The sequence below is a fragment of the Ursus maritimus genome, unplaced genomic scaffold (genome assembly GCF_017311325.1).
Source record: "Ursus maritimus isolate PB19 unplaced genomic scaffold, ASM1731132v1 scaffold_8, whole genome shotgun sequence".
NCBI classification, from domain to species: Eukaryota; Metazoa; Chordata; class Mammalia; order Carnivora; family Ursidae; genus Ursus; species Ursus maritimus.
In genome coordinates this window covers 51,778,142-51,789,981 of record NW_024426996.1, presented here as the reverse complement: position 1 = coordinate 51,789,981, position 11,840 = coordinate 51,778,142, and the positions used below count along the sequence as shown (strand labels likewise).

Here is an 11,840-nt window from a genome sequence, read left to right as displayed (position 1 = left end):
CCCACCAGCGATTACTGCTGTTATGAATTATTTGTTAGGAAAGTTTGGGGGAAATAAAATCTTAAAAAAAAAGGGGGGGCCGCCTGGGTGGCACAGCGGTTAAGCGTCTGCCTTCGGCTCAGGGCGTGATCCCGGCGTTGTGGGATCGAGCCCCACATCGGGCTCCTCCGCTAGAAGCCTGCTTCTTCCTCTCCCACTCCCCCTGCTGTGTTCCCTCTCTCGCTGGCTGTCTCTCTGTCACATAAATAAATGAAATCTTAAAAAACAAAAAAAAAGAAAAGGAAGAAAAGTTTGAGACCCATTGGAACAAGTGTGTTCAGCCTGGTTTTCTATGATTTAAACGACTTTTAATATGCTTTCCCCCTGCTAGGGATGCTCTTTCCTTACTAGGTACCTGATGAACTCCTACTTTATTATTTATTTATTCATTTATTTATTTATTTTAAAAGATTTTATCTATTTATTTGACAGAGAGAGACAGCGAAAGAGGGAACACAAGCAGGGGGAGTGGGAGAGAGAGAAGCAGGCTTCCCGCCAAGCAGGGAGCCCGATGCAGGGCTCGATCCCAGAACCCTACGATCATGACCTCAGTTGAAGGCAGACACTTAATGGCTGAGCCGCCCAGGCGCCCCTGAACTACTTTAGCCTCAAAACCCACCCCAGGTCTCCTGCCCTCTGGCACACCTCCCCCCCCCCACCCCTTAGAGGTTCTCACCACCTTCTCTGTACCGCGCAGAGTCTGTAAGTCTGCTTTCGTGTTTATTCCATTTACTTGTTTATGCATCTGTTTCTTCCCCGACTGGATACACATTGAGGGCAGGAATGACTTTTATTCACTCCTTTTCCATGTGCTTTGCCCTGGGCCTGAAATAGAGCAGGTCTTAGCAGGGGTTGGTTGATGAAAATTAATGTTATTTTTTTTTCCTTCTTAAAAAACAGCTGAAGAATCCCAAATGCTCCAAGTCGCTGCTACTTAAAATCCAAAAGATTGTTAGTGTTTTTTTCTGAGTCAGCTGCGTGACTCTTAGTGTGTCCAGAAAACAGAGGAGTTGCCCCGGGAGGGGGCTCAGGGAGGGGTTGCCACCAGATCCCGGCCCCTTCGTGGGAGGGAGAGAGGAGGACGTGGAAGGAGGGGCAGTCCAGCAGCTGGGCCAGCTGTAAGGCCTGCCGTCTGCTCCCTCCTCCCAGGCTCTTTGAACAGCTCTGTACTTAACAGCCCCTTGGACAAGCCCTGGCATTGTTTGCCTCTAGCGTAGGGTCAGAGGCCTTATAGGAATGGCATGATTCTACTTCCTTAAATAGCGACTTGGGAATGAGATGAGTAACCATGTCTTTAATTAGCCATACCCCAGAGGCCCGGGGGGGGCTGGTAAATGGTGGGCTCCCAGCCAAGATCAGCACTGTGCTGCTGGTCCTCCGTCCAGGCAGACTTGGTGGGATGTTTTATTTGCCTCGTTCCCCCAAGTTGTGCTGTCAGCCCATCCTGCATTCTGCCATCATTTCAGCCTGATGGGAAGAAGGGAGGAGAAAAGCTAACTTTTTCCGCACATCTCTCCTGCACAGGCTCTGGGCCACACACTAGGAACGGCAAAGCGGAAGATCCGAGAAGCGCAGGATGGAACCCAGTGGAAGGGTAGTCCGTGCTGGGCAGTCCCAGAGTGGTGTCCAAGAAAAAGGGTCCCGGTGACCAAAAGATACTTCTGAGTAATTTAAGTCCTTTACTTGTACGGTGAAGCTCCGTAAATGGAATCCACATGACTGGTCCTGAGCCGCCCTGAATATAACCTCTCCCCTGCTCTGTCCTTGCAGCCTGGGCCTCCCCTGGGCCTCCCCAGGGACTCTTTCTTCAAAACCCCCAGAAAACTGCCCCGATTCATGCCAGTTTTTCTTTTCTGTTCTGGAGAAGACATCCTTCTGGCCCTATTCTACATGCCTCTTATCTCTTCAAAACCTTCCTTCCGTCTTTTCATTTTTCTCTCCCAGCCTTTGATCCTCTATCACAGAAAAGAAAAATTCTGGCGATCTCTATTCCTCGAGAGTGATAGAATGGAGCAATGAAGTGGGAAGAGCCCTTTCAGCGGGTGAGGCAGGGGAAGGCAGGCTGGGAATCCTTCGAGGCTCATCATCTCTTTCCTGTCACTCAGACACATGAGCAGTATGGAACTAGGGAAACGGTACAGGGCGCGAGCAGAGAGAAAGGAATGGCGGCCCTCCCTGGGGTGCTGAGGGATCACCTCCCAAAGCCAGAAATCCTGAGATGAGTGTGGAAGGAAGGTGAGGAGCTCCCCACCAGGCCAAGGAGGAAGGGATTTCCACTCAGAGGGAACAATGAGGTTGCATCCCTCAGTGGACCACGTCAGATCCCTACCCTGTTTTCTAGGTCTAGACTTCCAGGCTTTCTAGAAGCGTAAATGATTGCACATGTAGGGCAGGACACCTCCCTTTTGGCTGTTTGTGTTGAAATCTTCGATGCAGCAGGGCCTCAATGAAGGCTATGGTAATAAACTGGGAGCGCAGGGCGGACACCTGTCCCAGCCTTTCCCAAGGGAAGAGAATGCAAATGCAGGCATCTGTGGCTGGGAGGAAAATGTAGCCTCCCGAGGAAGGCAAGAACACCTCGGGCAGGCCCTGCCCTGCCCAGCCCAACTCCGGGACAGTTAGGGATGAGATGGAAAGCCGGCTGGTAAACAAGCCTTTCTCTGTGAGTTCTTCCGGCTTCCTCTCTCCTCAGTCCCCCACTTCTGACAGGTTTCTTCTTAAGCGTCATTCTGCTTGGGCTCCACCTGTCCCCCCTTCTTCGCCTGCTCTACCTCTTCACCTCTCACACGCGTGTGCTTCTGGGATATTGTGCTGGAATTGTGTTGTCAGCTGTGATTTGCAGGAATGCCTCTGCTGGGGCTAACGCAGCACCCAGAATTCTACAGAGCGATCTCTGGAGACACACAGCAGGGTCCCTAGACCAACAGCATCACCTGGGAACTTGTCAGAAATGCGGACTCTGGGGCTCTCTCCCAGCCCCACAGAACCCGTGGGATGGTGCTGGAAACACAACCCCTGGTGTTGGAACGAGCCCTCTGGGCGTGCTCTGGTCCGGGGCTGCAGGGTCTGTGCTCCAGGGTTGTTCCTTGTCCCACCCTTAACCTGTGATGACTGGGACTGAGTCCCCAGGTGTGTACGTGTTCCGAGGCCCGGGAAACACAGTTATCGAAAGGCCTCTTCTCAGAATGGAGACAAAAGCCCTCTTTGCCCTTTTCCCCGAGCACTGTACACTGGACAGCATGCCAGACGTGTTGCATCAGAGGCAGAATTCTGACTTCTCGGCAGGCGGATGAACCTTTGCTCTCCGGGGGGGAGGAGCAGCACAGGCTTCCACCACGCGGCAAGTGGGCTCCCAGTGGCTGCAGGCGACCTCTGCTGGAAGGGTTCCAGTTCCAGGGGTAATGAACGCCTCTGTCCCCTCAGTGCCGGCTCTAGGCGCCGCCCCACCCCTTCCCCTTTGTCTTCCCCTTCCCCTTCTCAGAGGCCACTATGCCTAATTCTCCAGCTCCCCTTGGAGCTGAGCGAGAGGAAATGCACTGTGATGGAAGGGGAGACATTCACATTCCCTTGAAGGGACTTTCTGAGGGCAAAGCCTGGAGCAGACTGTCAGGGCAAGTTGCACCATCTCTTCTGGACATCTCTCGTAGAGGCTGAGAAATACAGCCGTTCAGGCCGGAGCCTAAACTAGGTACAACCCTGGCTTTCTGTGACTCAGCTCTGTGATCCCAGGGAAATTTCTGAACCTCTCGGCGCCTTCATTGCTTGATCGTACATTGGGAGTCACGATGGCAAGATGCTCCTAGGTATTTGGGGGGGTTGAGTTAGATCATCTATCCTGAGGAAGGACTGACTCAGGACCTGGCCTGGAAGTGTTCGCTGGATGTCAGCTATTAGCTATGGTCAGTGCCTAGCACGGTACAGACACTCGGTGGAGGCCTGCTGAGCGGATGACAGGACCCACGCTCCCTGTCCGGAGCAGCCAGAAGACCACCCAAAATAGCTCGCACTGCTGGTGCGGATCCCCTGACAGTCTGAACAATTGCATTACCAGCGAGTGGGCCTATTTCTTAAGGCTTTAATGCAGCTCAGAGCAGGTATTTTTCACAGTGGTTTCCTATTTCTGGAATGTCTTCCCTTTTCTGGTCTGTTGTCACCCAATAGGCTGTTGGTGAGGAATCAGAGTGACTTAAATTGCTCCCTTGGTCAGAGGGAGGAAACAATTAAAAAGAAATGGAGGCTTCTTGGGTAGAGTTACAAGGCTTAACACCAGGTAGCATTTCCTGACAAGACTCAGCTTGGAATTCTCTTAGCAAGTTGAAAGAGTGAGCCCTCCCATCTGCCTGACCCCTCCCAGCACGCATTCCTTGCAGCCAGAACTTCATCAGCCTGGATGTCGGACAGGGGGCTTGTTTCCTTGGCCGGGCAGCTAAGGGGAGCTAGGTTTTATCACTCACACTTGTGCTCCTAGGGAAAGGCACCCTGGGCAGCCACACGTCAGACCTGGGACATATAATCCCCTGGCGATGTGTCTTCTTCATATGCGTTTATACCCACAGCGTGTAGGTGCTTTCCCCCTACTGTTGATCCCGGGCGTTTTAGAGTGAGGCTGTTAAGAAACTCCAGAGCAGGGGTGCCTGGGTGGCACAGCGGTTAAGCGTCTGCCTTCAGCTCCGGGTGTGATCCCGGCGTTATGGGATCAAGCCCCACATCAGGCTCCTCTGCTATGAGCCTGCTTCTTCCTCTCCCACTCTCCTGCTGTTTTCTCTCTCTGTCGAATAAATAAATTTAAAAATCTTAAAAAAAAAAAAAAAAAAAAAAAAGAAACTCCAGAGCAGGGGCAAAGGGGGAGGGGTAGGAGCGTTTGCAGAGTGCTTTGGGGTCCGCTCCCTTGCAGAATTCTCCAGTCTGCCAGGGAGTAGGACCGGAAGCCCAGCAGCGGCAGCAAGCTGGAACGCGTGCTTTTGATTTTGCACAAGTGGCCTGATTTTTCCCTGTGGATGAATCACTGGGTTCCTGCCATAGCCCCTCCCCCACCTTCAGCCCCCTGCAGGAACCTCCAGGTCACCTTGATGGCTGGACATTCCTCTGTGGCTGCCACTAGACTTCTGCTTGTGGGTGAGTTTTTAACCAACATTTAAAAACAGGAACTCACAAAACAGATGAACTAGGGAAGTGGATGATTATTTGTATTGGCTATATATAGGAAAGAGTCAGTTTATAACAGAATTATTTTTGTATGCTATTTTTTTTTTCCAGAGCTCAGAACAGCCATCCAATCTACTGCTGCGTGTAAGCATTTATTTTTATAGCGTCTCCTCTCTCCCTCCTGGGGGGTCAGACATGAGCTCTTCCTGAGTCTTCTACCACGTTTATGACTTTTCCCAGCGCCTGGCACCGAGCTCAGCACTCAGCAAGGCCCCGCGAGTGATCCTGACTGCTGGTTATATGCAGGCCTGAGCGAGGGGAGTCCTATGGGTGTCTCAGAGCTGCAGCCCCGACCTGGTCTTTCCAGGAATGTGCTGCTTGAAGAAACAATCTTTCTTCCTCTCAAGGTGGCCCGGCAATCAAAGGGCAAGGCAGGTGGGTTCACCCCACCTGGCCTTCTCCCGTCGTGGCTGGGAAAATCCGTGCGATGTTGGAAACAGCCCGAGTGCGTTCTGTTCGTGTCTGCGTGTGTGACCCCCATTCCTCTGTGGCTTGAAAACAGGCAAAGCGTGAAGCATGAAAAATCTATGGGCTGCAAGGAGGAGAGCATTACCGCGGTCTGACTTTCCACCTCTCGGCTTAAGTCTGATTTATTTGGCTGTGATGGAGTCTTCTGTCTGTCACTGAGGGAGTTGGTTCAAAATGAAGCTTCTATCTCGGAGCCGTGTAAGGGTTCAGCTGTCAGCATGGACGGCTCAGCCAGGGGCTCTGTGCTCTCCGAGCTCGGTGCCCATGGTGCCCCTTTGGCTTTATTCCTCCATGTCCCCCTCATAGCCATGTTGCCCCTTCTCTTGAAATGGCCCATGGCTGTGTCTCTCGAGCCTCTGCTCGCACTGTTTGTCTCAGCAGGACACCCTTGTCCTCTGTCTGGGTTGCCAGCCCTTAGAGGGGGCAGAAAGTTTCTTCTTTTTGCATCTCCAGGGCCAAAGCTAATGCTTGGCATGGACAGGATGCTCAACAGATGCTTATTGAATGGCGGGACGGAGAGATGGTCATCTCGGACCTCACCTGTCCTGCTCACCAGGCTTTCAGGGACATCTGTCAAGTGCTTACTATGTACCAGGCTCCATTCCAGGTACTCAGGACGCATCAGAACACAAACATCTCTGCCCTTACGGAGGGAAATGACATTCCAGTGGGGGTAGTGGATCAAAAACAATAAGTAAGTAACGTATGTGGTGGTAAGTGCCTTGGGAAAGCGAAATGGGAGTTGGGAACAATCGTGATCTTAAATCAGGTGGTCAGGGCAGGCCTCAGCTGGAATGAATGGGTCCCCACCTGTACTTTATCTGAACCTCTCCTCTGACATTCTTGCTTATACTTTGTACTTAGGTATTTACACACACGCACACACACATACACACACACATACACACATATGTGTGTTATGCCTAGGTTGGCTCTCTTCCTAGGCTGTCAGCATCCAGAAGTGGCTTTTATGCCTGATTAGTATTTGTATCCTTTTCAGCATCTAACACATAATAGGTGTTCAATAAAAATTGGTCAAATGAATGAGTGCTTGATAATTGATTTGCTGAAGAGAATTATGCGGAGTCATTCTTCCTTCCTGACTATTTTATACACACAGAGCCTGCTGTCTTTATGTCAGGTATCAAATACCTTGGACACTTTGCGAAGAGCGTTCACCCTTAAATTCAGCCGAAGGGTTGATCGGCTTCAGCGGCCTTTAGGAAGAAAACAGAACTAAGCAGGGCACACCCACAGGGTGGGTGGGGGGCAGGGGCAGAGAGGTTTTCTGTCTGCAAAGGATCTGCTTTTCTAAGCTGCATCAGTTCTTTTAGCCTGGCCAGGCAAGCTTTGGTAAATGTTTTTGCTTCAGGGGACTGATGAATGCTTTGGTGTCCCTGAAGTATTAATGTGGTTTTACGAAAGGTAGTGATACCTGGACCCTGAGGGAACGCAGTGGAATTAGGTCAAGTAACTCCCTGTTTGGGAGGGAAACCAGGTGCAGAGAGATGGGGTGGGAGAGAATTGTGTGGTGTGAGTGCCTGGGCACTGTTCTGGCCCGATCTGGGCAGAAGACCTTCCCCTATACCCTGAAAAGGACAATTGGTCTTGTCTGTTGCTGTGAAACTTAGACGAAACTTACACTCCTCGGAGTTCCTCCTGCTGTGCTACATCCTGTTTGAAATTGCCAAAAGAGAATACTAAAAATGGTACCATTGATAAAAGAGCTTCCACTTATCACTATGGACCCATCTCCATGTTCAGTTTCTATCCAATATCGTAGTTCTCATAGCTACCCTGGGAGGTAAGGGTCACCGTTCCTTCTTTATGCGCAAGGAAACTGCCATTCCAAGAGGCCAGTTTCGCCCAAGTTGCCCAGACAGTAAGTGTCAAACTGAGGGTTTGACTCCAGGCTTGTCTGGCTCCAAAACTTGGCCTCACGACCACCAAAGGAGAAGAGAATTACTTTTTCGTGAAAAAAATGTGGGGTATCCCCTAAAATGTAACCGTGGAGACCACGGAAACACAGTCTAGGCAGTGCTGCATTTGCATAGCAGTGTGTGCTGCGGTGACAATTCGGGACAACACAGTACCTCTGTGATGGTTGCAGCAAGTGGGCCACTTACACGTGCAACCAGATGCTAGAAAGATGTGACCAAAATGAAAGAGGTTAGGTGAGCTTGGTGAGGTTATGGAGGGTTTGCTTTTTCAAAGTTTTCTTTAATATCATTGATATATATTTCTAATCTCTGTCTCTCTCTCTCTCTCTCTCTCTCTCTCTCTCACACACACACACACACACACACACACACACACACACACACGTGCAGTATGTTTAGCCTCTTGCTTCCGTGATCCAAGGCCAGCCCAATGCAGGGCTACACTGGTGTCTACCACCCGCAAACCCCCAACACTCTCTACCACATTCCTTTCTTGGGTTCCCATCTATCCAAGTAAATCAACAGCTTTCTCAACAGTGACTGAGGGTCTTGCCATTTCCTTTCAATCAAATCCTTTTCTTCTGTTTAATCTACCATCTATTTCCATATACCAATCCTGGAGCAAGTAGACACTCGAAATACTTGTTTAAACAAATCCCATCCCACCAAATTATAGATTTACCCTCTTGCACTAAGCTTTCAAGTTCATTTTGCTTAATTGCCACGATCCGAGACTATAAGCCCCCTTCCAGCTTCCTCTGCGGCCCCACCCACTGTTCTAGGCTCCAGCCAGGCAGATGCATTTCAGTTCTTCAGACCCACTGGATTCTTTCCCACCCCAGGGCCTTTGCAGATACCATTGCTTCCCCTCGAAGTGAGCTTTCCTCCCTCCACCTCCGATCTGACTCTTCCCAGGTCCTGCTGCTTCTGGCCTTTGGACTCTCAGCTTGAACACCATGTCCTGAGAGGGGCCTCTTACCACTTTCTGCACAGCGGGTCGCTGACACTTCATTCTTTATCGCTACACCTTGTTTCCTTTGTAGTCAATCACTATTTGTAATTAAGTATCTCTTTGCTGCCTTGCTTAGTGCCTTTTTCCCCCCGGAGGATGTCAGCTCTATGAGGAAAGGGGTGGATTCTGTCGTTTTCAGCACAGGTACCCGGCGCCTGAAAGAGCCTGGCACAGGCTCTAATAGATGCTCGAGTATTAACTGAATTGAATGAATGAATGAATGATTTAATGAGTATTTTTCATAATCTTTTTCTCATCTTTTTTTTTTTTAAATCCTTAAAAATCCTTGGGTACTTTCTCACTGCTATTCTTCTGGTTATATAAATGAACGATTTTTTCCCTTGAATGTGGTTTTGGGGTTTTCGGTGTACATTTTCCCCCTTTAAGGTTCAGGGGTCATTTTACGTTCTCTGACCCTTGTGGGCAGATCTGTCTTGTTCTTCCCTGCCCTAGTAAGATGTGCCCCTTTTCTTGACAGCCAACTGGGAAAATCAACAGGACTACAGAGAACAATATATAGAAGGGAGGACATTGGGGAGTGAGGCCCTGGGATTGAGGCAGAACATGAGAGAGAAGAAATACTGCCGTGGACATGTGGCCCAGACTGCTCTCTAGGTAGAGGCACCTAGAGGGAGAGATGATTTCTTCACTAGGATTGCAAATCCAGCCTCAGGCTCTGCGGCGGTTGTGATGGCAGGTGGAAACCGTCTGTTCAAAGTGAGCTCTGCCCATTAGCAGCACCAGCAGCACCTGGGAGCGTGTTTGCAATGCAGTCTTGGGCCTGGCATCGGACCTACTGAATCAGAATCCGTATTTTTGCCGAACCACTCGGGTCATTTGTATGGCCAATACATTTTCAGAGTCACCAGTCTACTCAAGAGGACTGCTGGAAACTCATTTTGCTAAAGGCAGAGGAAACATCTAGTCAATTATTGGCATGTGTTCCCAACAAGTTCGTCTACCAGGAGGGAGGGAAACTGCTTGTGCGAGCTCTCCTCTGGCCGCAAAGAAGGCTGAAGCTGACATGAGCTGGGACAATGAAGGTGATCTTCTCATTTAACCTGGAGTTCCTGAGAGCCGAGATGGGGGTTTGGGGGACAGTCAAAACCGTAGGCGACAGAGGAGCGGATTTCAGAGATGAGCATGATGCAAGGTTCTTTAAGGGAAGATGGACGACAAGGTGAGAGCCTTTAAAAACAGAACCTCCACTATGTATGAAACCAAACACCATGGCAGCCGAGGAGGAAAAGGAGGGTGTCTGAAAAGGCGGGTGTGGCTGCCCAAGGTAACTTATGGAATGCAGACATGCACAGAAGGAGGAAGGAAGAGCACACGACCGAGCACGAGTTTAGAAGACTCACTTGGATCCGTACCAAGAGCGGCAGGTGGCTAAGGCAAGAGAAAAAATGTAAGTTGTTAAAGTGTTGACGACAAGAGCTTCTCTGGGTAAGTGTGGAGCACAGAGGGCTAGAGAGGAACATTTCTGCTATTTGGAAAGCAGAGGGTGTCACCGGCTCAACAAGGTCCGCCTGACTGCTGCCCCCACCCCCTACTCTGTCTCTACCACATCCTTCATGGCATTTATTGCTGCTTGGAATTAGGTAGTCTATTTCTTGTTTTCTCATTCATTATCTACTTTGACGTCTTCTAAGATGTAAGCTCCATGAGAACGGTGACTTCATTTTCCTGATTGGCCACCAGATTCCCAGTGCCTGGCCCGCGACAGGTGCCGCACACATGTGAATGAATGAACCAAAGTTTGCGACGAAGCCGAATGCCTCAACCCCTGTGCTCTGGGGGAGGTATCCAAACTCTATACACTTCTGTCTGCTCTCTCCAGAGCTGGACATGAGGCTCTCCAAAAGACAATAAGCTTTTAAGAAAAGAGGAGAGTTAGTCGCCTTCCTTGAGAGCCCACGCTGGGTCTTCACATGTGACATCAATGATGCCCCTGAGATCTCCCACTAATAGGGGTGGTCTTCTTATTCCATTTAACAGATGAAGAATCGAGGTTCAGGGAAGTTAAGTGACCTGCCCAAAGCTACTCAGGAAGCTAGATGTGAATTGAGTCTCTCTGGTTCCAGAACCCACGCTCTTTCTATTGTATTGTATTGAGGCTTGGCAGGAACTGGAATTAAAGAGAAATGAACCCTTTAACTGCTTTAAATAAGCGTACATCTCCAAGCCCTGGACAAGGTAAGTATAAATTATTGCCACAACAATGCCGCTTAAAAAACCATTCCAAAACCCTGTGGTGGATGACGGGCGCTTATTTCTTGGTGGCGTGTTTGTGGGCCGGCTGGGGTTTGCCTGGTCTAGGCAGAGCTCTGCTGGGCATGGCTCCCCGCTATGGATTGGGCCCAGGTTTGCTCCATGAGTCTTGCTTTATGCTGGGACCAGTGGGCCTCCTGGGGCCTGTCCTTCCCTTGGTGGTGGCAGAGCACAAATAGAATGAGAAATTTGTGATACACGGGGCCTAGACTGAGATGGGGCATGTTGTTCCTTCTGCCGACTTTCCAGAGGCCAAAGCAAGTCACATGCAGCCAAGCTCAACACCAGTGAGAGGGGAGATACGTACCATCTCTAGTGTGAGAACTGCAGAGTCACGTGGCAAAGGGTATTGATCCTGGGAGGCCTGAACGATGGGGCGTAATGGTGCGATTGACCATAGGAAGGGTGTGGAACATACATGGCTAGCAGGGACTATGCCATGGGCTTTAAATACATGATTTAGGGGCGCCTGGGTGGCTCAGTCAGTTAAGCATCTGACTTGATTTTGGTTCAGGTCATGATCTTGGGGTCGTGAGATTGAGCCCCAAGTCAGCCTCCACGCTCTGTGGGAAGTCAGCTTGAGATTCCCTCTCCCTCCCCCGCTGCCCCTCCACCCCCCTCCCTGTGCGCGCTCTCTCTCACTCTCTCTAAAATAAATAAATACATCTTTAAATACACGATTTCATGGAAGTCCCTCAAAGATCCCATTTGGTAGGATTACCTTTATCCTTATTTTTCAACAAGAAAATTTAGGCTCAAATTGGGTAGCCTCTCGAGTTCTCCTGAAGTCAATGACCTACCAGGGACATACACCCAGGTCTCTTTGGCACCAAAGCCCATATTCTTAGCCCCGACTCAACTCTATGGAAACAACCAGCAGCTATGGTGGAAGAGGAGCTGCCAGA

At 50.1% G+C, this 11,840-nt stretch overlaps 1 long non-coding RNA gene across 1 annotated transcript; it reads left to right on the top strand.

The window, feature by feature from the left end:
• The first annotated feature begins 4,858 nt into the window (after window positions 1–4,858).
• Window positions 4,859–8,571, top strand: LOC121101399. Its single transcript, XR_005833379.1, has 3 exons — window positions 4,859–5,154; window positions 5,296–5,328; window positions 5,425–8,571. It is a non-coding gene; the product is annotated as an uncharacterized LOC121101399 (long non-coding RNA).
• The last annotated feature ends 3,269 nt before the right edge of the window (window positions 8,572–11,840 follow it).